Here is a 27,316-nt window from a genome sequence, read left to right as displayed (position 1 = left end):
CAGGGGCCATGGCAGTAGTGTGGTGAGAGATGGAGATGGCTTGGGCTAGGCATGCATGCTAGCTGACCCAAATCTCAAATTTTTCCATTGCCCTCATGGGAAAGCATCAGCAAGCTGTTCTTAAGTTACATGTGATTGAAAAACAAAACTGAATTCTCCGAATAAGATTCAATCAAACCATGTAGGAATGCTCTTTTCCAACAGGTCATGTGAGAGTTTAGTTAGTTTCAAACAAAAGAATAGACCAAACACCCCCGCCCCCTCCCTTTTTTTTTTTTAAGACGATGGGCTTTCTTTCTTGTTTTTTAAAGTTTATTTATTTATTTTGAGAGAGAGAGAGAGTGAGCAGGGGAGGGACAGAGAGAGAAGGATAGAAAGACAATCCCAAGCAGGCTCCGCATTGCCAGCGTGGAGCCTGATGTGGGGCTCAAACCCACAAACCGTGAGATCATGACCTGAGCCAAAACCAAGAGCTGGATGCGTAACTGACTGAGCCTCTCAGCTGCCCCACACCCCTTTTTAAAAAAATATCTATTTATTTATTTATTTATTTATTTATTTATTTTGAGAGAAACATATGGGGGTGCAGAGAGAGGGTAGGAGAGAGAATCCCAAGCAGGCTCCGCACTGTCAGTGCAGAGCCCAGCATGGGGCTTGAACTCATGAACGGTGAGATCATGACCTGAGCTGAAATCAAGAGTTGGATGCTTAACCAACTGAGCCCTGTCCTTGAATCTTTAATAGCCTTGGAATTTGGTGAGAAGATGAGTTTGAACTAGCTAGACCGGGTCTTGGACAGCAGAGACTGAAAGGAAGTTGGGCTGACATGCTGGAGAGGAGGCAACACCCCTGCATCGCCAGCTACCTAAATTAGCAGTGGTCTGTCCTTCTGTGTGATTATTCCTGTGGAAACTCAGTTTGTCTTCAAAGTTTTGTCTTCATAGAAAGTAAGATTGGAGAACAGGAGATGGGATTTCGACATGAATCTCCTCTGGTACCTTCCAAGCTCTTCAGCAAATCAGACACCAGTCTAAAACTGGTTCTTCTTGGCTGGGTGGGAGAAGAAAGAGATTTCATGAGTCACCATGTGCACAGAATATTACATAATGTTCTACAAGGTACAGAGAAAGTGTAAAAGGTGTATTATCATTTACCAGATGCCAACTGTGTTTATATAACTTGATTTTCTTGGTTAGTGATCTCCATTTTGTAAATTAGCTCAAACCAATAAATCAAACTCCATTTCGTGCTATAAGAAGGCTACAGATTAGGCTAGCAAGCCCTGTGTGGGGCTCTTTTTAAAGAATAAGAGAGTCGAAGTTGTGTTCTTAATGCCCATTTTATATGCATGACTTGAGTTGAGTTCCTTATGCATAATTCATGTGGTCATTTACAGGCTTTTTCATGACTCCTCCATTAAGAGTTAACTAACAAAGGATGTTATCAGCCATGGCAACCAAGATATTATGCAAATCTGTCTCTGAACCAACAGCAAAGGGGGTAGAATGATTAATTAAAAAGATAGAGGAGGAAAGAGGGGTACACATCCCTCTTGATGTTCCTCATCATTTATTGATGTCTTTAACTGAAAATAATTTTGAAGGGTAAATATGTGTTTATGCATTTCCTCTGGGTGTGAGGGCACTGCTTGACCCTGTGAGCAACCATTGGAATGAATGCAAAACTGCTGATTTCATTCATTTCATTTCCTCTCCCTCCAAGGAATAGCATCACGAGAAGGTGGATTTGGTATTAGGTGACACCAGATTCTTGTCCCTTTAGCCCATTAAGCTAACCAAGTCACTTATTTTAACAACTCTGTTTCTCACATATGCAGTATAGATAAAAATACTTGTCCCTATTTATTTACTTGGTACAGGGTGGGAGGGGACTCAACAAGGGTATGAATAGGAGAAGGCAGCAATCATTGGGAGTCAGCTGGAAGCTGGGCTACCAGATGCCAGAAGCAGAGACCAAGAGAGGTGATTTTCCCAGAGTCATTGGGGTGATAGAGAACCAAGTCAAAGCAAAGATCCAGCCAAGTATTCCCACAACAAAGCTCCTGACATAGCTGCTGCTCACTGAATTGCCAGAGGGACACAAAGCAGGATCCTCTAACTTGCCAACTGAGCCTTTGAAAATTTTCATTTCCAAAAACTGGTTACAAAAGCAGTAATGGGATCTGACGCATGAATAGTTAAAAGGTTTACCTTTTACCTGAAGAACAGATGTTTCCATCAAGCACAGCTGGAAAGTAAGGTTGAATCAAGAAGCAAGTTAGTCTTTCTCTCTCCCTCCCTCTTGCTCCCCCCACCACACCCCCACCACCTCTCTCTCTCAGGCTTTCACACTGATTGAGATAAGGTCAGGGCTCCTGTCCAGGAGAATCTTCCAGAGAGAGTGAGGGAAGCCATCAAAGGTCTTTCTGGATTCTATAAACGGTCCTAGAGTAACAGAATCTCTGTGACAAGGCAGCAGCCACATTTCTCTGTGAGCTGCTTGGCTTTATTTCCTTTATTTCCTACACCTGAGAACTAAAGTTACCTTTTCCTGTATCCCAACTATTTGCTTTTCAGTATATTCTATTTTAATATTATGGTGTAATTACATTCTAATCCCACATTACAAATAATTTGTGGATTGTTCTGATTCAACTGTGAAGTAGACAGCACTTTGTTACCGTTCTAAAATAACCTGTTATTTTTTGATTATACAAATAATTTATATTTATTGCATAAATGTTAGAAAACAAAGAAAAGTCTGAAGAAAGAATTAAAAATTCCCTGGCAGCATTTGATGTGTTTTTGAGGAATTTTTTCTTCTGTATATATGTGAACACAGCTGTAGTTTACAACATTAAAAACATGGTCTGTTTCCCCATCGGAAAAGCTATGCCTCTGATCTGGATTTCCACATTTCACCCCAGAGGCCACAAATGATGCGCTATAAAACAGAGCTACAACTACAAACTTCTATAACCATTTAAAATTAGTCTTTTAAGGGGCACTTGGGTGGCTGTCGGTTAAGCCTGCAACTTCAGCTCAGGTCATGATCTCATGGTTCATGAGTCCGAGCTCCGTGTCAGGCTCTGTGCTGACAGCTCAGAGCCTGGGGCCTGCTTTGGATTCTGTGCCTTCCTCTCTCTCTGCCCCCTCTCCCATTTGTGTGCTCGCTCTCTCTCTCTCTCTCAAAATTAAATAATTTTTAAAAAGGTTTTTAATAAAAAAATGAAATTAGTCTTTTGAAATGAATAATGCTCATAATTCCTGCCAATATCCCAGATTGCAATGAAGTCACAGAGGCTCCAAGCCACTGAATACCACTGCTAATGTTTTCAAGAGGTGATCATTCTTGGAACTAAGAGTTCCCTTCTTAACCTTCTAGGAAGAGTACTCCAGGATCACCAGAACAATGGATTTTCAGGGTTTTGCTGTTTCCCTAGCAAAGCTGGTGCCCACAGCCCCAGTCTCCAAGTCTGACCAGTTATTGGGCTGATATCATTGGGGTCTTTGCCTTTCCCCTCTGGAAACTAGAGCCCAGTCGATACCATAATTCCTCATACCCTTAAACCATAGTACAAAAGGCAAACCTCTCCAGGTTTCTCATATATCACATTTTCTTAATTTCGTTTCCCTTAGAGCTTCCTTCTCGTCTTCTTCCACTGTGATTTTTTTTCTAAGAAAACTTCCTACCATTCTCCCTGGAATCCTCGTTCCATGTAAAGAAACCTCCAAACCCCTTATTTTTAATAATATCATAGGTTATTTGGAACAACTTCCTGCTATAAACAACTAAAAAAAGAGCTGAATTTACTGAAGTGAAGTCTTCCTGAAAAAATCAAAGAGCTAAGAAGGCATCAAGGAATTATAAAACTAAAGAGAAAAGGATGACCCAGTGAGTTCAATAAGCAGAAAAGTTACTGAGAGCCTGTGTCCATTCTGAAAAGTTTAAACCTTGATTTCAATGGCCTGGTGGTAAAGGGAACATTTACCAATCCCTGAACCTGGGCAAGTCAGAGGGTCTAACAGGAGACACATGGGCAGGTTCTATGTAAGCTAAGACTTCCAAGGACCACAGCCTCAGAGTGAGGCTAAACTGGTTTACCCTGGGAACCTCAATCCTTAAATCCGATAAGATGGTCCTAGATTATTAGTGGCCCAAGACCCCAAGCAGAAGCAAAGAACATTCTTTTTGTAGAATCCATCGTAGGCTTTGAGTTGTTATTACAGTTTTTTTTCAACTACAATTACATGCACACAATCATAACTAACAACCCCACAGCAATAAATAAAAACTCACATGTACAACTTCAGACATAGAAAGTATCAGATAAAGACTATAACGTAATTATGTTTGTGTTTAAAATTATGAAAGACATGCTTGAAGATATCTGCTTGAAGATGAAATAAAATCATAAAAGTAATATAACATATTTGGAAAAGAACCAAATAGAACTTCTGTGAAAGAAAAAGGCAGTAACAAATAAAAATTCAGTGGATGGTTTTTAATGCAGCATAGAAAGACACACACACACACACACACACACACAAATGGAAATCACAGAAGAAAAGGTAAGGAATATAGAGGACATAACGAGAAGGTCTAACATGTATTTAGTTGGTGTCAGAAGAAGCTAGATATTATGGAGCCAAGATAATACCTGAAAAGATAATGGCTGAAAATGTTCCAGAATTGGTGAAAGATGCCAATCCAAAAATTCAAGAATCACAATATTTAGCAATATAGCTAAAAACGATAGACACATTATAGTGAGAGTCCAGAAAACTAGAGACAAAGATAAATAAAACCTTAAAAACATCCAGAGGAAAAAAGGTATTAACTTCAGAGGAGCATCAATTAAACTGTCAATTTCTCAACAGCAATAATGGAAACCAGAAAACAATGTAGTCCTATCTCCAAAGAGCTGAAAGATTACTTGCCACTTGAATTTTACAACCCAAAAATATATCATAAAAGAAAGAAGATGAAATAAAAATATTCCAGACTAACAAAAACCAAGAGATGCCACTGCCATCACATTCACGTGAGAGGAAATTCTAAAGGATATGCTTTGCACAGGAGGACAATGACTGCAAATAAAAAGTCTGAGCTACAAGAGAGAGAAAAGTAAAGAAAGTAGTAAAGTGCATATATAAAGCTAAATGAACACTGATAGCATTAAATAATAGCAATGTCTTAATATTTTAAAATATAGAGAATTATGGGCACCTGGGTGGCTCAGTAGGTTAAGCATCCAAATTCAGCTGAGGTCATGATCTCTTGGTTTGTGGGTTCAAGCCCCATGTCAGGCTCTGTGCTGACAGCTCAGAGCCTGGATCCTGCTTCGGATTCTGTGTCTCCCTCCCTCTCTCTTCCCCTCCCCTGCTCACACTCTGTCTGTCTCTCTCTCTCTCTCAAAAAATAAATAAACATTAAAAAAATTTTTTTTAAATATAGTTTTAAAATATTTAAAAATGGTAGCAAATTGGTTAGGAAAGCAGTAAATGGAATTAGAATTATAAAAATGTGATTAGAATCCTAATTGTTTTTATTGTCCTCTGAGAGGGTTACATTAGACTTTGATACATTACGGATATAAATTGTCATATCTCAAGTAATCTCTAACATCCAAACAAGTAGAAAGGAAAAGTGGAATGAAAAAAGTAATAATAACTGCAAAGGAAATAAAGGAAGAAATGACTCCAAAAGTCACTACAGTAGTTAATTCCAGGGTTTGAGGGAAAGGGACGTGATGAGGAGGGAACACTGAATAGAGTATTTCTAGAGTACTGCTGATGATCTGTTTCTGCAACAGGTTGGTTGGTTACATGGACATATGCCTTACAATCATGTATTATACCATACATTTAGGTTTTGATGTATTTTTTATGTGTGTTATGTTTCATAAGGAAAAGAAAGAAACTCGCCCATATTTTCCACCTCTTCACAAAATAGTCACCCCATCTCCTTGTCTTGGTGGAAATCTGGCCCTCTCATCCACATCTCTCCTCCCCTGTTAGAGCCTTTGTTGCTGCTTCCAGAGCATAACTCTATTATTTTTCACTAAAATTCGTGCCATGTAGATCAGCCGCCCACTATCCTTCTTGATTTCTGCACACACACATCCCCACCTTGGTGCAATAATTGAAGAAATGGCCCTGACTCCCAGCTTTCCCTCTGACCTTCTCACACTGCCGTCATGAGTGACTTCAACATCTACATAGCCAATTCAGCTCACAACATGCCCTTCAATTGTGGATGCCACCCCCATCCCCACTTGCAACACTCATTGCTCTGATCTTAACAACCCCATCCCATGGTCATATCCTGGACCTGGAAATGCTTTTTAAAATATTTTATCTTATTTTTAAAGCATAAAAGCAATACAAACTCACTATAAAATAAGCAATGTAAATGCTATTAACTTTTTTTTTAAAGAAAGAGACAAAAAGAAAATTAAAATCACTCATGATCCCACCCTCCAGAAATAACAGAGCACGGCTGTGCATGTCTGCCCCTAGGTGTTTGGGTGCCTAAGAGAAAGGCGACCTGTCTCTCACAGGATGGGTCTGTCCTCTCAACTAAACCATGTGCTTGTCTGCATTGTGTGGGAATGTCTCTTGTCAGTTAGTTGACTGTCAACAGTTAACGGAGTTCTGTTCTGGACACATGTAAGCCATCGCTTTGACCTTAGCAAGCTGCTCCTCTCTCTGGGTTATAGTTCCTTTTCTGTAGAACAAGAGCATTGAACTTGATGCTTTCTAAGGTCTCCATTTTCCTAAGACTTCCCTAAAAGTGAAACTTGAGGGGACATCCAACCTCAGAAAGCATCTACAGCATCAGCCTCCGCAGCTGGGCTGAGCGTATGTATCATTAGAGCAAAAGGCCCAACCTGACAAACTGTTATCATCCAGAAGACCCGCTGTACAAATCCATGGCCCTGGCGGTATTACCGTGCATTTTTAATCAGCGGCTATTCTGATGAACAACATTTCCCCATTTCTATTTTCTGCACTCCCTTGGCACCTCCATTTCCATTTTCAAAGGATATGGAAACAGCTCGCTTCACTTCAGATGTCAGTGTTTATTAACACCAGGGCAGGGAAGATGTGCATCTGAACCAGCAGAGATTAAATAATTGAGACGGACATAAAAGCTTTTTATGTTGATGTTCTTACATATCATTTATTGACAATACAACCCTGTTTAATGCTTTCCAGTTCCATTTCGGGGTCTGTCAGGAGCATTCTGGGACATTGTTCACAAACCATTTTATACTGATTCCTTGGCAAGCAAATGAAAAATCTTTGGAGGGTAGCGAGCTAACGGTGGCCGTAACAGGAGAATTCAGTCTGTGATTCTGTGTTTGGTGTCCAAAGGGCCTGCGCTCCCCTAAGCCCTTGGTTCAGGCAGCAACCAGGCGCTGTGCCTGAGTGAAGTCTGATCATCACCCCACCCCTTACTGAGGCCCTCCTGCTCACTCATTTTTCTTACTTGCAGATTACATGAATGATTGACAAAATTCAGGACTCTGATGGAACTCACAAGCAGGTGAGACAGACACACACCTTGGTCTATGGGAGCATAGGATCAAAACCAGACATCACGACTTGGTGAATAAATGGAAGATTACAAACAGAATACTAAAATCCCAAACAAATGTAGAAGCAGTGTTTACATGGTATATCCAGTCTAGGGTCAAGTACATCTGAGCATAAAAAGAGATCAGGAGCTGAGAGAAATACCAGATGTGTGTACCCACAATCAGAGAACAGTTACCCACAGCAACGTACCCCCACACTGAATATTTAGTATAGAAATATATTCAAAATGGTTGTAGCAGCATTCTCATATTTAATATCAAGTTTCTTCACATTTAATGAAAGAATATGTAACACAGTAATTAAGGACTCAGGTTCTGTAATCAAGCATATCTGAGTTCAACTCTTGCTTTCATGAACTCTACTTTTCTCTAGCCAAATGGGAATAATAATAAGATCCCCTTCCTAAGATAATTGCAAAAAAAATTAATGAAAAGATGTACATAAAGTACTGAATATAGCACCTACCACATCCAGGGAACTCAGTCATGATAATCTATTGTCACTGGTTACAGGTGAGTTCCTTTTTGGTTACTTGAGATCAGTGATTAGAGATGGAGTCAGTTTCCTTACATCTCTACCAATATCAGCAAATATATTGATAAGATCAGTTCCAATACTTGTGATTATGATTTTTTTAATTCCACCTGTCTTCATCTTTACTTATTTACTTTTTGTCCTGTGATGTAAAGGACGAGGTTTTTTGGTAATTTTATATATTTGAAAGCCCCTGTAGAAATTTAAATGAATTTAAATGGTCGTATTCTTTTCTTTAGATCTGCATTTCTGAAGCAGATAGCACATAGTATTTCTTTAGAACAATAATTTGTCACATGTTGAAATTATTCTTTAAAAGTATAAACTCCTATACAATTATTAGGGGCTATTTTAAATAAGTCTTTTTTTTTTTCTGTCAATAATTCTATGTATGTAAGGATTTAAAACTAACGCAGTAAAATTCATGGTCCAAAAGGGCTGTCAATCTTCAGGTAGCCCTAAGGACATGGCACGCTGTTGGTGCTTAATAATGATGTATTCTAATCATTAACATAGACTCTTTCTTTGTTTTTAGAGTTTTATAGAAAATCTTGTATAGAAGATGTGCCAACTTTTGGGGATAGTTGTGCAAAGGGCTTGAATGTGGAAGCCACAGACGTTCACAGTGTCCTCACTGAGGTCCCTGTACACCAAGTAGATTGCAGAAGATTCCAAGATTGGTTAATTCAGTGGCGGATCACCAAGGACCAAGAATCTATATTTCTACTCTGCTATATATCGCCACTGGGTCACATTGATCCTCAAGCTGTTTGCCTTTCTGGTAACTTCCCATCCAGACATAAGGGTGCCCAAAGGAAGAAGAGAGGTCTGGCTTACTCATTATGTTCTAACTTCCCTCTATGGGAAGAAAAGGATGTTGCTTTCTTTTCCCACCATATACATGCCCTTTCCTAGCCCTCCATTCTCCCAGTAGTTACATCACAATTTTGTCAGAGATGTATTCAGTGTTTACATTCTCGTGACTATTTACACATTATTCAGACTGAGTCAGATGTTATCTTATGAGTTATAGTTTCTTTCTTGTACAACTTTGTGTCTCCCCTAGAGTTAACAACTACCTACTTCTATTTACTTATTTTTTTTACATTTATTTATTTTTGAGACACAGAGAGAGACAGAGTGTGAGCAGGAGAGGGGCAGAGAGAGAGGCAGACACAGAATCAGAAGCAGGCTCCAGGCTCTGAGCTGTCAGCACAGAGCCCAACACAGGGCTCGAACCCATGAACCGTAGGATCATGACCTGAGCTGAAGTCGGATGCTTAACCGACTGAGCCACCCAGGTGCCCCTGTTTACTTATTTTGAACATACTTAACTACTGATTCAACCAAAAAGTCTCCATTAATCATCTAAATTCCTCTCAAGATGTTTAGAAACATAAGAAATGCATCAAATCATATTCCTAAAGAATTTTCTCTTGGAGACTTCTGACCTGTTCTGATCAGAGCTAGCTGCCATTTGGGGATCATTGTTTAACATCATCCTAAGATGTTCTTTTTCCATCTCTTGTTTCTCCAATTCTCTTTTTTTGGTGTACTAGTTTTTGTGGTAATCTCCCTTAAAAAAAAAAAAAGGAATGAATCAGAGGTAATTTTATGAGATCCTGAAAATGTCTTTTTCTTATCTTCATTTGATTGATAGCTCTGTGGGTATAAAATTACTGATTGCAAAACATTTTGCTTCTGATATTTTGAGGACATCTCTCCACTTTCTTTTAGCTTCCAGTTTTGCTGTTGAAAAATCCAGAGCTGTTCGGATTCATCATCCTTTTTTACATAATCTGTTTTCTTTTCTCTTTCGAAACTTGTAGGATCATATCTATGACTCCTGTGTTATGAAATTTAATGAGACTATGCCTTGATGTGAGTCTGTTTTCATCTATATTGACAGCCACTTGGTGGGCTCTCTTTCCTTTAGTTCTAGAAAATTTGGTTGAACCATTTCTTTGTTGATTTTTTTTCAGTTCCACATTATAAAACTACTTTTAATTGCTAATGCCATGAGCAAAAAAGATAAATTTTTAAATGTTCAACTTTCACTTCTTTGGTTACTAGTGATGTTGAGTATATTTTCATACTATGCCTACTATTTTTATTTCCTACATTAATTATCTTTTTGTGCCCTTTGTTTATTGCACTCCCTTTCTTTCCAGCAGGACTTTACTTATAGGTAAATGATTCTTCAGCCATTATAAAAGTATAAAGAACAAGAAAAAACACAGAAAGAGAATTGGTATGGTCCCACCACCCAAAAATAGCCCAGCCACAGTAGATAATTTGGTGTTTTCTTCCATCTTCCTTTCCTTTTTGTTCTAAGCATATGATTGTGGACGATGTTGTTTTCTGACAAAGTTGTGATCATTCTTTTTTCTTTTTTTTAATGTTTATTTTATTTGAGAGAGCACTCAAATGCTCACATGTCAGTGAGGGAGGGGCGGACAGAGAGAGGAACAGAGGATCTGAAGTGAGCTCTGCACCGACAGCAGAGAGCCCCATGCGGGGCTTGAATTCCCCAACTGAACTGTGAGATTGTGACCAGGGCTGAAGCCAGGTGCTTAGCCATCTGAGCCACCCAGGTGCCCCATGTTGTGATCATTCTGTTTGTACAATTCTGTGCCCAACAATCCTACTTTTATTTTTAAACCTCTAAAGAAGACACTTTGAAATGTGTGAGTCACTCAATTCTTTTTTTAAAATTTTTATCAAAGAGTTCTCTCCTATAAAATCCTAATTTTCACTATGCCCACTTGCTCTGAAATCAAAGCAGGGAAAGGGCTGTACCTCTGGAAACATGTGTAATTGGAAAATTTAAAAATAATTCTGTGACAGGGTCTGGGTGGCTCAGTTGGTTGAGCATCCAACTCTTGATTTCAGCTTAGATCATGATCTCTGGTTTGTGAGTTCGAGTCCCATGTCGGGCTCTGTGCAAACATGCAGAGCCCGCTTGGGATTCTCTCTCTTCCTCTGTCTCTCTGTTCCTCCCCTGCTCATGCGTGCTCCCTCTCTCAAAATAAATAAAAACGTTAAAAAAATAATTCTGTGATGAAAGCGAGTGAGTTTAAGATAAGGATTGTGAATCTCTTAAGATTCCAAGCTCAGGAATTCCCCGCTCTTGGCAGACCCTTCCGATTTCTCTCTTTCTCTCAAGAACTGTACCTAGACCCTCTCTATTCTCTCCTTCTAAGCACTCAGGTCCTCATGCCATCTTTCTTTCCTCACTGCCCATTCTAGATCCTGGTGGCCTGGGTGGCCTCACCCCTGGACCTTATTGCCCCAAAGATGGTCACGACTCACTCCCGCACCTCCTTCCAGCCTTCACTGCCTGGTCACACACACTCCCACCCACCTCACGCCATACTCCCAATTCCTTATACTCTGTTCCATAGTTTTTGTTCCTAACCGCACAAACTTATTGTTTTTATTATTTACTCTGTATTCTCTATCCACCCCACTCCTGAAGTTAGAGTTCTTTGTTATGTTCACTAATGTACCCCCAAAATGACTAGAATAATGCCGGGCACACAGCATGTATCAATCAATAACTTATTAATTTTGTTGGATGAAAAAATGATTCCTCAAACAAGCACTCCACCTGCCTTTATTATCCTGGCTTTCTCCCACATTCACTGTGTCAATTTCCAAACTGGAATTTAGCCAACACTCATTTTTTTCAGCTTCTGATGCTGTGGCTTCTGCTATTTTCAGGCTGCTGAGAGTCTGCCCAGTGGATCCACCACAGAATCATACTGCTGAAGCTCATATGTGCCTTTAATCATACCTAGCCATCTTTCTATTTATCTCCCTAGCAAATTCCACACTGTGATGTTCCAGAGCACCATTTCCTTCTGAATTTGTATAGAGCCAGATTTGTGGTCCACCTGTAGCCAATGTTCAAACTTGAGCAATTGTTTCCATTTCTGCAATAGTTTTTTTTTTTTCCAGCTCTTATTTTGTACCTACTCTTGTTGGCCTCATTCCCTCACCTACTTCTAACTTAGGCAATCTTGCTGAATTTTCAATCCACTCACAAGCTGCTTTAAATCATTTTGTTTTAACAGACGGTTGTAAGCTTTTTTTTTTTATGTTCCTCTGTGATTTTTAAAAGCTCTTTGCAGCTGAATGTTAATGGCTGCATTGTATTCCATTATATGATAATGTACTTAACCTATACTGATGTTCAACATAGATGTATTTTTCATTTATTTTGTTATCATAAAAACCTAGAGACATAAATCTTTATTTTACATTTCTTCAGATGCCTTATGGTAGATAACTAGATTTATTGGGGTCAAACTGTATAAATATTTTGAGATGTATGATAAATTTTGCCAGATTTCTTTTCAGAAAAGCTGTACTGATATATGTTCCTAGGCACAGTGATTATTTCAGTATACTCTCGCCAATAATAGGTGTTCTCATTTTATCATTATTTCCCAACTGGATAGGCAAAAAAAAAAAAATGGTATTTTATTTTAACTATCTCTTTGGTCATTCATATCATATTTAACATTTTTTCACATATTTGTTAACTATACTTTACTTTTTACAAATTGCCTATGAATGTTTTTTTTTTTCTCATTCATCTATTGGAGGTATTCATGTTCTTAATCATTTTGTGTGTGCACTTGATAAATTTAGTGTAGGAATTATGTGTAACATCTAGCAGAAGTAATTTTCCAGTCTGACGAATGCCTTTTCATTCATTTTTGCCTTTTACATATGTACAGGCTGTTTTTAAATCTTGTTAGAGCTATGTATCTTTGCCTTTGGGATCTTTGCATTTGCTTTTAACCTTAAAGAGTTTTCTCTGATCCAGAAATTTGATACTGTCTTCTGGTGTTTGTTTTTAACAGTTTAAGATTTAATAAAAGTTATTCTTTACATATTGGCACGTGTTCTCATATACATGTTTCCCCCAACTAACCAACCACTGATGTTCCAGTTTTGGAGTCTGAGCTGGACCGACAAATAACACCATTTCCCCCTTGTGAATTACAAACCACTTAATAGATGAAGATACAATTCTTACATATGGAGAACAAACAGAGGGTTGCTGGAGGGGTTTGGGGGGGGGATGGGGTAAATGGGTAAAGGACTAAAGAAATCTACTCCTGAAATCATTGTTGCACCATGTGCTAACTAACTTGGATGTAAATTATTTAAAAAAATGAATTATAGAAAGAAAAAAGAGAGAGATGAAGATACCATGTGGGCAGATGTTGTCTTCTTATTTCTTTAAAGCTGATAAGAACATGCAATTTTAGATAAACACCCAAATAGTCTGCTAACACACCTCCTCTCTGGAGTAAGCTGCCTCCCGACCAAGTCCTGATAGACCCCCAGCCAATGCCAGAAGTGCCAGAGAAGGAACTTCCTCACTAAGAGATGCCAGGACAGAGGGCAGACCTGCATCCTTCTCTGTGGGCCAGCCAGCTGAGCTAAATGAGGGAGGAGGGGCTTGAGCTGCAAGCGCTCTTGTTTCTGGTTCTAAACTCATCCGTCAGGTATTTCCCTCCTCCTCCCCTAGAAAGGAGAAAGTGAGGGCTTGGGAGGAGAGCAGGCAATGTGACCCTAATTGATGACCCTGTACATAGAAACACACACTCAGGAAAACAGCTTCTCTCTATTCCCTCCTCCAACCCCACTCCCACCCCCCACCCAACATCTAGCACCACTCACTGGGGAACCCTTCACTGCCGTCCTGTTTTGTGATGCCATCTTTGTCATCATTCTGTGTGTCTGTGGGCTACTTCCCGCCTGTCCTGTTTCACTAAACTAACAGTAGAAACAAATTGATAACATTATTGTTCTTTTCTGTTGTCTTTTACTTTCTGGGAAAGCTGACCCCTCCTCACCACCCCTCTTCTTCTTTTTATTTTTTTCCTCAAAACCTATTAGTTATAGCGTCTGTTGTCCTCTAGATGCACTTGAGAATGATTTTGTCATATTCCAAAAATAACCCTATTGGGATTTTGATTGGAGTTATAACCAGAAAATTAATTTGGTAGGAATTGACATCTTTATATTATTCAGTCCTGCCATCCAAGAACATGGCATGGTTCTATTTATTGAAGCCTTCTTTTATATCTTGTAGTAAAACCTTGTCATTTATTCATATAAATCTTTCATATTTCTTGTTAAGTTATTCCTGGATATTTCATCTCTTTTGTTGCTATTGGGAATGCAGTATTTTTCCCATCATGTTCCCTCACTGGTTATGGTTAGTATATAGAAAATCTAGTAATTTTCAGATACTTATCTTTATATGTGTGTGCATATCTTTCATATATCAAGTCATTCTTTTCACTCTTTTATTAATAATGTCAATATTGCCCTGGACCATACTCCCCAAATCCTCTCAGATCTCCTTCTTGCAAGGAGATCTCTCCTTGTTCTCTCTTCAGTCCTCACCATCCTTGACATCTTTGCTGACCACTCTCTTCCTATCTAAAAAGCTATTATTGGTGGTGGGGGTGGAGGTGGGGGGCCTGAGTGGCTCAGTTGGTTGAACACCTGGTTCTTTGCTGCAGTTCAGGTCATCATCTCAGGTCACGATCAGGCTGGTGGGTTCGAGCCCTGCATCAGGCTCTGTGCTGGCAGCATGGAGCCTGTTTGAGATTCTCTATCTCTGCCCCTCCCCCCCCCCCGTCTTTCTCTCTCAAAAATAAGTAAATAAATAAGCATTTTTTAAATAAAAATAAAAAGTTATTATTGGGGCTTCTGGGTGGCTCTGTCGGTTAAGCGTCCGACTCGTCCGACTCTTGATGTCAGCTCAGGTCATGATCTCACAGTTTGTGGAATTGAGCCCTGAGTCAGGCTCTGTGCTGACATCATGGATCTTGTTTGGGATTCTCTCTCTCTCTCTCTCTGCCCCTCCCCCACTGCACCTGTGGGCTTGCATTCTCTTGCTCTCTCTCTAAATAAACAGTTTTTTAATAAAACAAAAAATAAAAAGCTATTATTTATTTAGTGCCTCTTGTGAGTCAGGAATTGTGCCAAGTGTTTTATTTAGATTATTGTGTTCAGTCCTCATGATAGCCTTATTTTAGGTAGGTCTTTTTCTACTCATCTTACAGATGGGGAAACTGAGACTTAGAAAGATAAGCAAAATTCCCCACACAAGGTAAGTAAGGGGCAGTATTGGGCATTCACATGTTCAAAACCTTTTCAATCCTCGGTTGTCCTTTATGACATTTTGTTAGCCTTGTTCTTTCTTCTCATCCTGTATCTCTGTTGTTTGTTTTTAAAGTTGGGGAAATTTTCAGTCATGATTCTTTCAAATATTTTTTCTGAAGTTTCCTCTTTCCATCCTCTTTCTAGGACTCTGATGACACAAACGTTAGACCTTTTGGTATTCTCCCACGGAAGAAAAGGACTCTGCTCTTTCTACCCCCCTCCAAATGTTTTTTCTCTGTTGTTCAGATTGGATAATTTCTACTGATTTGTCTTCAAATGTACTGACTCTTTCTTCTGTTATCTGAGGCCTGCTATTCAGTCCATCTGGAGAGCTTTCTATTTTGGTTATTGTCTTTTTCAGTTCTAAAATTTCCATTGGTTCTTTTTATATCTTCTATTTCTTTGCTGAGTCTTTCTATCTTTCCATTCATTTCAGACTGCTTGCCTTTACTTCTTGGAGCATCTCTATACTCCCTATTTTAAAGTTATAATTCCAAAATCTGTGTCATCTCAGCAGTATTATCTGTTACTTATCTTTTCTTCTGTGAGTTGACATTTTCTTGGTTCTTTGTATGATTAACAATTTTAGACTGTACTTTTGACATTCTACATGCATGCAATGAGACTTGGGGGTCAGGCTTACATCCTAAGGGAAATTTTGATATTTTAGTTTTAGCAGGCAATTAACCTGGTTGGGTTCAGGCCAGAAGTTCCAACCAGTTTCTGTGGGTCATAGTTCTAACAAGAGTTCAGTTGCCAGTGTCTTTGCAGGGCTACTCAGATCTGTGCCCTGTGAGTGCCGTCCAGTGACCGGTGAGGGACCAGCATGGTGTCAGTCCACAGATCAGTTCTCATAGTCCGATAATCTGTTTAGGATCACACATATGCAGGTCAAAGGTCAGCCCAGGGGTTCATAAACAACTTGATGGGGTGGATTTCCTGAGCTTTTCTGTCTTGATGATCTTCTTGATACTTTTTAATTCCCGTAAGCTTCCCTTTTCAGTCTGGGTGTTTAGTTCCCGCTCCACTGTGTACTTCCCAAAACACCGTGCATGCGTTCCCAAACATGAAACGTGCACTCAATATGATAAGGCCAATTTTCGTGCCATGTCTCCTCCCTACCCCCAGACCAGTAACAGTCAGCAGGGGGATGCCTTGAGCTGATGAGCTTGCATCAGTTAGGCCACTCCTCAGGGGCTGAGGATGGGCTGGATATCTGACAAAAACAAAGTGCTATGAAGAACGGGGAAATGGCCGTTGAGTAGACAATGAGTGGTGTCCATACACTGCTTCTTTCCTCCTTTTCTTCCTTACACCGCTAAATGTCACCAACACCTTCCTAATCACTCAGGCTTTTAAAACTTTCGTGTTTTCTTCACTCCTGTGCCTCTCCTCCCCACCCACACCCCTGTGAACATGCAGTCAGGTGCTCAGCCTAAAGATGCTTCTTCACCTAAGCTTCACCAATGCTTCTTCTCTTTGATATTCTCTGTCTAGCCAATTTTAAAGCCTCTCTAATCTCCTTGCCCTCAGGTTCCTCAGTTAGCTTCCTTAGCATTATGATCAAGCCTCCCCCCATCTACCCTCTGCCTTTCCAGAAGTGTCTATTATGCATGCCCCCCAGGATCACACGATATCTCTCTGACCCCCTTCACCTCATCTGCTACATTTGACTAACAATCAGTCCTTAAACATACCTTTCATTTTCTGCCTTTTGTTCCAGTTGTGTCTTCCTTAAAGACTCTTTAACCCAATCACATTAGCCAAGGCTCAGTTAACATGCCATGTTCTCCCTGAAGGCTCAGAGACCTTAGCAAGGTAGAAGTTGTCTCCCTTTCCCCTTAAGTTTTGTGGACATCTCTACTGTAGCTCTTGATCACGTTTGCCCTGAGTTCCACTGTTGTTTCCTTCACCAGGGCATCAGCTACTCAAGATACAAGACCATCTCTTATTCTCTTTTGTAGCCCCCACAGTATCTGGCCCAATACCTCAGACACAGTAGATACTCAAGACATTATTGTTTCATTAGATTCAATTAAATGAGCTTGACTCTTTAGCCTCTATTGTAACATACTTGGGGTCAATGCAATCCAGAAAAATAATTCTCCTTCTAATGGGCTTCCCTGGGTATCTTACTCAGAAAGGGATTTAATAAGAGAAATTATTCTCTCCCCAGCATAGTCTGAGTAATCACCTCTCTGCTACTGTATAGTTCCCTATACTTCTCATTTTATATCATTAATCACTGCTCAATTATTTGGTCAGTATCTATTCCCCTACCTCATACTTTGATATCATTCTTTGAAAGCAGATACTGATTGTTGTTTTTCTCCACTGTATGTCTGACACCAATTTCAGGTTTTCTGAAAGCACTCACAAATATTTATTCCTTGAATGGAGTTCAATAATTAAGATCTATTGAGAAGAGCCACACAGAGGTTTAAGTCCATTATATAGCATTGCAAATTTCGTTGATAAGAAACAAACTCAGAAGTCTAGATGCAACTGAACAACAGAGACTGATAAAACACCTTAAAGTATAGTTTGCCTTAATCAACACAATCTTGGACTTTTCCTCTCTCCATTCTCTTTTACCCTCTTTCTTAACTTCCCCAGCCTTTCATTCTTTCTTTTTCTGCTTTGTTCATACATGGGGATGGGCTGACAATTGTTTCATTTCAGTCTCATCTTATGACATGTGAACAGAGTTTTTAGCTTGTCATATGGCTGCGTAGGTAAAGCTGGCACTTCTTAACCCCCTTGGTGTAGTTATGTGACTGAGTTCTGGTCAGTGGTATGCAAATAGAATGATGTATGCAACTTTGCGGTCATACCTTGAGGGAAAGAAGTATGCTCTCCCTTTCCACTTATCCCCTTCCCAACAGTTGAAATGCAGGTGTGATGGCTGGAGCTAGAGTAGTCCTGTCGGCCCACAAGGTGGAAGCTGCCTGTTAGGGTAGAACAAGAAGATGAAAGTAGCCTGGATCCCTAATCCCATGTAACCACCAAACCCACTTTGGCTATTTCCACCCACATTGTTAAGAAAGTGAGCTAGAGAAATGCCTATTTTATTTAAGCTGTTGCTACCTTTGTCTCTCAAATGACATCAACATTTACATCTTTAATAATACAATGTGTGGACGGGTGCAGCCACTCTGGAAAACAGTATGGAGGTTCCTCAAAAAAGAACTACCCTATAATCAGCAATTGCACCACTAGGTATTTATCCAAAGGATACAAAAATGCTGATTTGAAGGGGCAGGCACATGCACTCCAATGTTATAGCAGCACTACTGACAATAGCCAATGTATGTAAAGAGCCCAAATGCCCATCGACTGATGAATGGATAAAGAAGATGTGGTGTATATATACAATGGAATATTACTCGGTGATCAAAAAGAATGTAATCTTGTCATTTGCAACAATGCAGATGGAACTAGAGTGTATTATGCTAAACAAAATAAGTCAAAGAGACACAAATATCATATGATTTCACTTATATGTGGAATTTAAGAAACAAAATAGATGAGCATATGGGAAGGGAAGAAAAAATAAGATACAGAGAGGAGACAAACCATAGAAGACCTTTAAATACAGAGAACAAACTGAGGGTTGCTGGTGGGGTTTTGGGTGGGAGGATGGGCTAAACAGGTGATGAGCATTAAAGAGGGCACTTGTTGGGGTGAACACTGGGTGTTATATGTAAGTGAGGAATCATTAAATTCTATTCCTGAAATCATTAATACACTATATGTTAACTAACTTGGATTTAAATTTTTAAAAAATTACAAAAAAAATAATAAAATAAAGTCCATGAGAAAAAAAAATACAATGCATGGCCATTTTTATGGCCATTTTTCCCAACATAAAAAAAAAAAAAAAGGATGAAGGTACTTTCTGAAAAATCCTACACCCATAGACCAAAGTTCTTGGCTATTTACCATGTGACAATACTTCTTTCATCTGGAGCTTATCTCAGGAAGAGAATGGCACAAGCTGTAGATATAAGATATCTCATTCTTTAAGGAAATGTATATTACCACAGGGAATTAATGCAAGCATAAGACACCTTGCAGGAAGCAACATGTCCATCAGTAGATGAATGAATAAAGATCTGGTGCTAAACACACACACACACACACACACACACATGCACACACACAATGGATTATTCAACCATAAAAAAAGAATGATACCTTGCCACTTGTGACAACATGGATGGACCCAGAGGGTATTATGCTAAGTGAAATAAGTCAGACAAAGACAAATACCACATGATTTCACTTGTATGTGGAATCTAAAAAGCAAGAGGAACAAACAAACAAACGAAAAGCAGAAACAGACCCATAAATACAGAGAACGAACTGATGGTTGCCAGAGGGGAGGAGGGTTGGGGGATAGGCAGAATGGATAAAGGGGAGTGGAGAGTACAGGCTTGCAGTTATGGAACGAATAAGTCACAGAAATGAAAGGTGCAGCATAGGGAATATAGTCAGTGGTACTGAAATAGAGTTGTACGGTGACAGTAGCTACACTTGTGGTGAGCATAACATAATGTAGAGACTTGTTGAATCACTGTATTATACACATGAAACTAATGTAACATTGTGTGTCAACTATACTTCAGTAAAAAAATAAATTAAAATGTTGATAGCTTTAAGAAAAGACATTTTGCAAAATTTTTATAACTTGCTCTATGTCTTGAAAACTTACGGATGCTTGCTCCCTTTTGATATTTCTATTAAAAAATAAAGTTGACCTTTCAGTATCTAAATAAGAAAGGAAAAGTTGTAATTGAATATCTACAGAGAATCATTTTGGTTATAAGTAAAGAGTTAGGAGTTTGTCCCCTTGGACTTTCGGGGCCAAAGAAAAAAATCCAGCCATAACATTACTGATTACTACTTAATGTTACCTTGAGTGGATAGCAAAAAGGGTACTATTGAAAAAGTCTTTTGAATTATGTTTGTCTCTCAGGGTTCTGAATCTTTCATTTACTTCCCCCAACACAAAAAGAACTGAATACTTAATTTGTGGCCTAGCAAAGCAAGGGAAATTATTGGCTAGGAATCCCCCTAAAACACTTAGGGTGAGTACTGAGACAGTATGCATTTCATTAATTTAGTTGCTGAGAACTTTGATTGCTTACTGATATTTATGCAACTTTTCAAACTTATTAGTGATAACTTCATATTTTTTATGTAAAAGAAACAGTAGACTCAGCATTCTTAGATTTAACGTCATGGTTTCTATCCACAAAAAACTTGGAATGTGTATAGTATGACACAATCTTACACTTTGCTACATTTCATAGAGGAAACCATATCCTAGAATGATCCATTCGACAGGTTCACAATGGTCTGGGAATGTCAGGGTCTCACATTCAGATTTATGACTATCCTCTCTCTTCAGCAGGAATCTTGCCTGGTTCAAGAGACCTTGCTCATCAGAAATCTAGGTCAGGGTGGGGGTGGGGAGTTTGGGGGAAGGGCTTCCTTCTGTAGATACTAGAGTTTACAGTGCCTGAAAGACCAAGAGAAGAGATCATCTCCTTTCAAAACCTTTTTGTTAGTCCTTAATAATAGAGAGAAGCAACTTTTAGTTACTGATCTCTTTTCTTTACAAATAATTCTCTTGCTAAAGGAACAGACAAAATATTGCTAGTAGATATGCAGTTTGGAAGAAAGACTATCAATCATGAGATCTCAAATGAGTGAGGCCATTTACAATGGCTTCCTGGATTAGAAAGTGTATTCATTGCTCTATTCAAACCTAGTACGGTCAGGTACACCGGAGGTGCTCAACAAATATTTGTTCAATGAATAAATAAATAAATAGATTCTATGGACAATTCAAGGAAGCATAAGAAATATTTCCTGCCCTTAGTGAGTTTACCAGTCATACACGTACAATACATAAGTAAAAAGAACCCAATTTCTAAGAAGCAAAGGATTAGTACTGATTGTAAGTACTGTAGCTTTTCTGGAATTTAGTTCTCTAAGGCTTAGACAAAAAAGTCGAAGGTGAGATGAGCCTTAAGAGGAGGGGAAGAAAAGAGGAAGGAATTCCAAAGAGAAAGGTAGGCATTACTACATAAGGTAGAGCCGAGCACACTGGGCAGATATTATGGCAGAGCACAATTGTGGTTGAAGATGAGGTTAGAAAAAGAAGCAGGGGCTTTGTGTGGAAGACCTGAGCCAGCCAGCTGGGAGCTCTGATTTTCCTTTGGGTCACAGAGGCCATTGTGGTTTGCTCCAGTGGAGAGAGCCAGGAGAGGGCAGGAAGACCAGTTGGGAGGCAACTGCTCTCACGTCCGCATGTCCAGATAAGAGTCTAAATTAGGGCAGTGGCAGAGGTGATGCAGAAAGGAATTGCATCAGGAAGCACGGTGAACCACCCCTGTGGGATCTGTGAGATAAACCTGCAACGCTTTTCGCTGGAATCACAGGAATCAAGTCAGTTAATTGTGAGCTGCTCTGACATAAGGTGCACTAGAATAAATTCTAAGGTAGAAAACACTTTTTTCTATACAGTTCTATTAGCTTTGCCTAAAATCTTTTTCAGAAATATTCAAGTTCATTTCTTTTTAAAAATACACAAGAGTTTTCAGAAACAAGTAAAAATTACCCCAAATCCTACTCCCATTCACCAAGATTACAGTTATTATTTTGGTGGATACCTTTCCACACATTCTTGTATGCACAGATATGTACAAAGTATGATAGAATTTTATTAAAACACAATTGTTCCATATGTGCTGTTCCAGAATCAATTTTTCTCATTCCCTAATATGTTGTAAACATTTTTCCATGTTAATAAATATTGACCTACATATCATAATGTAAATTAATTTGCCTATATCATAATGTTCTATTAATGGATACTAAGATTCCCTCTCTCTCTCTTTCTCTCTCCCTCTCCTTGTGTTACCATAAACAACCCTGTGATTAACCTTATTATGCACATCATTTTACCATCTGTATAATTATCTCTTTAATAAAAATCTAAGAAGTTGAATTGGCTAGGTCAAAAATATGTATTGTGTTTTGATACATATTTCCAAACTGCCCTTCAGAAAAGTACATCCATTCATTTATTTACTCAATAATATTTCTTGAGCACCTACTATGTACCAAGCACTATTCTATGTGCTGAGAATACAACAGTGAAAAAAATGGACAACGTCTCTGCCATCATGGACCGTACATTCTAATTCAGGACAACAAACAATAAACAAACAACTAAACATATCATATATTGTCAAGGAGTGGTAACTACTAGGAAAGCAAAATAAAAAGCAGAGGGCTGGAGAGTCACAGAGTGGGTGGAGGGAATAACGCATTTGACACAAAGTGGTGAGGAAGCAACTGTGAGGACGAGGCATGCGATGGGACCTGTAAAGACAACCAAGCGTTAACAGTGGCATAGAAAGAAAGAACAGGAAGTGCAAAAAATCCGATGCGGAAACATGCCCAGCATGTTTCAAGGCCAGAAAGGCAGTGTCTCTGGAGAGTTGTGAGAAATGCACGTGGATAGGTAGCCAGATCAGACCAGAGAGCACTGGGAGAAAGTGTGTCCAGGAGGGGCTTCACAGCCATTCCTAGAGGTGTTTGGATTCATTGGGATATTGGCCAAAGGGATCTGATATTCTAGTGTGAGAATATTAAAAGAGAAAGGAGAAAGATAGAACCAATCTACTTTTGTGTTTTACCCCTTCTCGGTCTTCTATTCATAAGACACGGTTTAATGGATGTCTATATTTCTCTCCACCCTTTCCCCTTACACCTGGGGTCTGGCAAGGGATGGATCACAGGTAATACTACCTGGGAGATACTTAAACTTCCCTTAGGTTCATTTTAGAAGTCTTACTATACCTCCTAACTGTAAACAGATGTGAAAACTCCTTTTGTCAGCTTCCTAACTAAACCGAGAAATTCTGTTCCCTCTGTCATCTTAATAAAAACTCAGGCAGCAACATGGGCTCATCACAGCTGATTTATACTAATTTTCCCCAAGCCATCTAACACAGAATCTTTAACAAGGAAGGTGGTCTACAAATATTTGCTGGATGAACAAAAGACAAATTTTCTCTAAAAGTACCTTTGCTTTGTAGGTGTTCTATTATTTTGATTAGCAACAGTTTCGGGGGATACATTCTGCCCTGATCTCTAATTCTGAAGCTCTTTGACGACAGTTCCCTGAGTCGTGCCTTTGGGTGTCTTCTCATCTGCTGGGGATGCCCAGGGAATTTAACAAAGGAGAGCACTGGCAGACGGTATTTAGGATACAGGTTTGAGTAAACCCAGGGCTTTACTCTGCCCTAAGATGTCTGCCTGAGATGATGATTTCTTCTACAGTGATATTTTAGAAATCACACAGAAAACAAATAAGACGAAGTAAGAACAAAAGAAATCTTTTAAAACATTAACTTCAGGAGGGGTGGCTGGTTGACTCAGGCGGTTAAGTATCTGACTCTTGATCTTGGCTCAGGTCATGATCTCTCGGTTTGTGAGATCGAGCCCCACATTGGGCTCTTCACTGACAGCACGGAGGCTGCTTGGGATTCTCTCTCTCCCTCTCTCTGCCCCTCCTCCACTTGTGTGAGTGCTCTCTCTCTCTCAAAGTAAATACATAAACATTAGAAAATTAACTTCAGGAGGAAAGGTGATTTGCTGACAATAGAAATTGTGATGTTAATTAATTTACTGTTCTTTAGTTTAAACGAAGTTAATAGTAACATTTTCTTCTGGTTAGAAAAGTAATTTGCACTCATTGCAGAAAAATGTTTCAATATTGAAAAGCAATAAGGTAGAAAATAAAAATTACTCAATAAGCCATTCTCCAGTGATAGTCACTGTTGAAATTTTGTTGGGTTTCCTTCCATTTTAAACATAATTATCATATTATACATGCATAGTCATATCTTTTCACCTGACAACAAATTCTGAATCTTTTCCCAGCATGTTTTTAATATTATTAGCAACAGATACATAATGTTCCAACTATGTCTTTGTCATAATTTATATTATGTGCCTATTATGGACAACTGTTTTCAACCTATATTATCAACTCCTATAAGTACTGTTGCAGGGAACACTCTCATACATGATCGTTGTCCAAATCTCTTATCAATGTCCTGAACTACAGCCTCAGAAATGTAACTGTTTGGTCAAAATATATGACATTTATAAAGTCTTTTGTTAAGTACTCCAAAAGTACTTTCCAAAAAGGTCGTATTAATTGACACTCCCTTCCTACTACCCTCAGCCATCCCTATCACCCCATTATATTCTAAAAGACTAGCAAATATATCCTGGGTTCAAATCCCAGCCCCACTAAGTTAGGAAAGTTATTTAACTTCACAAAAGCCCACTTTCCTCATCTGTACAGGGGCGATAGTAATGGTATCAAGCTCATAGGATAGTTATAAAAATTAAATGAAATGAGGGCCACCTGGTTGGCTCAGTCAAGCATCTGAATTTGGATCAGGTCATGATCTCACAGTTCACGAGTTCAAGCCCTGCATCGGGCTCTCTGCTGTCAGCATGGAGCCTGCTTCAGATCCTCTGTCCCCTTCTCTCTGCGCCCCTCCCCCCTCTCAAAAATAAATAAACATTAAAAAATAAAATTTAAAAATAAATAAATAAAGATTAAACTAAATGATAACATAAAATTGCCTACCAGTAACCAGTAACCAGTAAACTCACCCTTCCCAAATCACTCCTAGCCAGAGTAATATTTGGGTACAAAATCCCCTAACACAGTTGGAAAAAGTACCAAGCTTCCCTGTTTCATAAAACTGTTTTAATAGCTGGAGCCACACGATTATTGCATCCACACCAAAGCCTCAATATTCTGAAAACAGCAGTGCCTACTTAGCTGCCACCTGGAAGCAAAGAGGATCTTTCCGAAAGGTGTTTTCTGTCCCTTATGCATTATTTTCACAATGGTGTTTTTTTCTTATTATTTCAAGGGAAACATATTTATGTAAAGGGCAATGGCTTCAATTTGAAAAATATTTTTTTTTTCCAGAAAGAGAGAAGACCAACATGAATAGCTGCATAATTCGTATACAGGGCTCACAAATATCAATCTACTACATTTTGGGTGTGGCCTTTCAAAAAGAAATCAATTTTTTAAAAAAATGTCCCTGAGCAACCTAAGATTTTAATTCCAATTAATTTGAAGAGTCTGCTGGAACTTTGTGTAGAATTCAGTGAGTTTGTTGTTTGGCGGTCCCCTCAACTTTTGGTTGAGATGATCCCAAGAAAAATGAAATCACTTGTGGAAAGCTGTTTATCAGATGGAGGCCCTAATACGTTGCATGAAATAGGTTCAACTTTAAATACAAAATAGATCATTTTCAATTGTTTTATGAGAATACATTCGCTTATTTTTTTTTTTAAGTTTATTTTTATTTCTTTTGAGAGAGGTAGAGAGCAAGCAGGGAGGGGCAGAGAGAGAGGGAGACAGAATCCCAAGCAGGCTCCACGCTGTCAGCACAGAGCCAGATGCGGGGCTTGAAGTCACAAACTGTGAGGTGATAACCTGAGCCAAAATCAAGAGCTGGATGCTTAAGCAACTGAGCCACGCAGGCACGCCCTTCCTTAATTTTTTATATAGATATTTATTGGATGTGAGAACATTAGTATTCAGCTCTAGAGAGAAACAACTCAAAACTGTTCTGTATTCGTTGCTTAAGAGGGTATTTATCACTATCAGTGAGATAAATACACAGAATGTGTTCTAGATTCTTTGCAGTTCCTTGACATTGGGTAACTTTGTGTCATTATTTAGGAGAGAAACACTGGGACATTTCATGCTGTAAAAACAACAGAGGAAATGAAATTGTAGGATATCAGAAATGGTCTGGGCTACTGTTTTCACCTGCGGTTTCTTTGGAAATCTAAATAAAAAACTTTGGTCTACTGCCAAAAGGTGGCATTTGGGAACAGAAAACTGATTCAATCCTTCCCTTTCCGAAGTACAAATATGCCCAGTGTTTTCCTGTCCCAGTTTCCTTCTCCTTACTCTGAGATCAGTGTTATCAGACCCTATAAATTTCCTATGTGGTAGGTCACCAAATAAACAGAGGTGTATGGTAACAAACAGTTGGGCTTAGATGTCTTCCTGTCTAACTGTTTTGGCCAGAAAAGATGGGTAATTTCTCCTGTGAGATGTATTAGGGAAAAATTCTAATTTAGAGTTATCCAGAACCTGATCCTACCCAGATTACTTCCAGCTCTCCACCACTACAAAGAATGACTTGCCGAACATCCTCATACATGTTCCTTTATGGACCTGCATAAAAATCTTTTTGGGATATACACCCAAGGTAGAACTCTGAACCATCAGGTGCGCATAGATTTAATCTGACCAAGCCAGATGACACATATAGCTATGTACCGTAATGCAGTATTCTTGCATTACATAACATATTCTGGAATCCTACATTTCCCCCTACCATTTGTCAGTATCCAATGTTCTAATTTTTACCAATCTAATAGGTATGAAGTGATATCTCATTCTTTTTTTAATTTGTATTTTTCTGATCATAATATATCTGAGTATCTCATTATGCCGGTTAGCCTTAGGAGTTTCTTCTCTGTAAATCATCTGTTCATAAGCTTTGCCAATTTCCACTGGGGTTGCTGTCTTTTTCTTGTTGACTTGCAGGAATTCCTGATATACTCTCTTATTGGACATTGCAAAATATCTTCTCCCAATAAGTCAACTGTTAACCATCCATGGTTAACAGGAATTCATACTACAGAAATTCTTAATTTTCATGTAATCAAATTCATCAGTATTTTGCCTTATGGCTTGGGGCTTTGATATTTTTAAGAAGTCCTTGCCGTTCTTGAGCGACAAAGATAACCTCTTACATTTTCATCTAGTACTATAATAATTTTATTTTTCGGGGCGCCTGGGTGGCGCAGTCGGTTAAGCTTCCGACTTCAGCCAGGTCACGATCTCGCGGTCC

The 27,316-nt window shown here is 39.0% G+C and overlaps 1 long non-coding RNA gene across 3 annotated transcripts in view; it reads right to left on the bottom strand.

Moving 5' to 3' along the window:
• Window positions 1-602: 602 nt before the first annotated feature.
• Window positions 603-27,316, bottom strand: part of LOC102899529 — a 31,360-nt gene continuing 4,646 nt past the window's right edge. Inside the window, exons 2-4 of one of the 3 annotated variants that reach the window (XR_002144734.2) lie at window positions 18,167-18,280; window positions 2,211-2,247; window positions 603-1,050 (exon numbers count right to left, since the gene is read on the bottom strand). This is a non-coding gene — a long non-coding RNA (uncharacterized LOC102899529). The remainder of the gene's footprint in view (window positions 1,051-2,210; window positions 2,248-18,166; window positions 18,281-27,316) is intronic. The other 2 variants (XR_006585316.1, XR_441148.4) reach the window with 2 other exon arrangements.

The sequence above is a fragment of the Felis catus genome, chromosome C2, assembly GCF_018350175.1.
Source record: "Felis catus isolate Fca126 chromosome C2, F.catus_Fca126_mat1.0, whole genome shotgun sequence".
NCBI classification, from domain to species: Eukaryota; Metazoa; Chordata; class Mammalia; order Carnivora; family Felidae; genus Felis; species Felis catus.
Note: the sequence above shows the minus strand (reverse complement) of the source record. Positions and strands in the feature narration are given on the sequence as shown.